Raw genomic sequence first — 1,322 nt, 5'->3', positions numbered from 1 at the left:
AAAATCTAGTCGCATCATCAATCAAAGTCATGAAATATCTCTTTCCACCTTTTGTCAACACACCATTCATCTCACAAAGATCAGAATGTATGAGTTCTAGAGGTGCCAAGTTTCTCTCCTCGGTAGCCTTATGAGGCTTTCAAGGTTGCTTAGATTGCACACAACTATGGCACTTAGAACCTTTGGCAACTGTGAAGTTCGGAATTAAACTCATGCTGGATAGCCGAGACATTAAACCAAAATTAATATGACATAAACGAGAGTGCCAAATACTTGCATCATCATTAACACTAGCACAAATTTGGTTTATTGACTTATTGCAAAAATCTGAAAGAGAAAAGCGGAACAAGCCTCCGCACTCATAGCCTTTTCCTATAAATTGTCCAAATCTTGACACGATTACTTTATTGGACTCTAAAACTACCTTAAATCCATCTCGACATAGAAGGGAGCCGCTAACTAGATTCTTGTTCATAGTAGGGACATGCTGCACGTTCCTTAGTTGCACGATCTTTCCTGAAGTAAACTTCAGATCCACCGTGCCAATGCCACGAACAGAAGCATGTGACCCATTCCCCATTAGGACGGAAGAATCCCTTGCGACCTGATAAGAAGTAAACAGGGAGATGTCAGCACACACATGAACGTTAGCACCCGAATCAATCCACCACGAAGATGATTGAAATACTGAAAGCACAATAGGTAAATTACCATACCCATCAGTATTGCTAGCGGTCACCATGTTGACAGTCTTGGAGCTTGTTTTCCCTCTGCGGTCTGCACGTTCAGGGCATTCCTTGGAAAAGTGTCCAGGCTTCCCACAGGCGTAGCACTCTAGCTCAGCCTTGTTGAACTTCTTCTTCTTGAAGGTAGTAGTCTTGGTAGGCTTGTTGAAAACAGGTTTGTTCTTCCCTTTGTTCTTATTCTGTGGGTACCTCTGCACCATGTTAGCAGTAGGCTGAACCTCACCTCCTTTTTCAGTGGTATCTTTAGCCCGAGCTTTTTCTTCAACATCAAGAGATGCAATCAGATTTTCAACTGATATCTCCTGTCTCTTATGCTTCAGAGTTGTGGCGAAATTCCTCCATGAAGGAGGCAACTTTGCAATCATGCACCCAGCCACGAATTTGTCGGGTAGAACACATTTAAGGAGTTCAAGTTCCTTCACAATGCACTGTATCTCATGAGCTTGTTCAACCACAGAACGGTTATTCACCATTTTGTAGTCATGAAAACTCTCCATGATGTACAGTTCACTGCCTGCATCTGTTGCACCGAATTTTGCATTCAGTGCATCCCACAGAATTTTTCCGTCGTTTATG

At 42.6% G+C, this 1,322-nt stretch overlaps 1 long non-coding RNA gene across 1 annotated transcript; it reads right to left on the bottom strand.

Annotated features, from left to right (window-relative positions):
- Window positions 1-270: 270 nt before the first annotated feature.
- Window positions 271-916, bottom strand: LOC125524900. Its single transcript, XR_007291036.1, has 2 exons — window positions 717-916; window positions 271-604 (listed from the first exon to the last, which is right to left on the bottom strand). It is a non-coding gene; the product is annotated as an uncharacterized LOC125524900 (long non-coding RNA).
- Window positions 917-1,322: the final 406 nt, after the last annotated feature.

The sequence above is a fragment of the Triticum urartu genome, chromosome 7 (genome assembly GCF_003073215.2).
Source record: "Triticum urartu cultivar G1812 chromosome 7, Tu2.1, whole genome shotgun sequence".
Lineage (NCBI taxonomy): Eukaryota > Viridiplantae > Streptophyta > Magnoliopsida > Poales > Poaceae > Triticum > Triticum urartu.
This window is presented reverse-complemented; position numbering and strand designations above follow the sequence as displayed.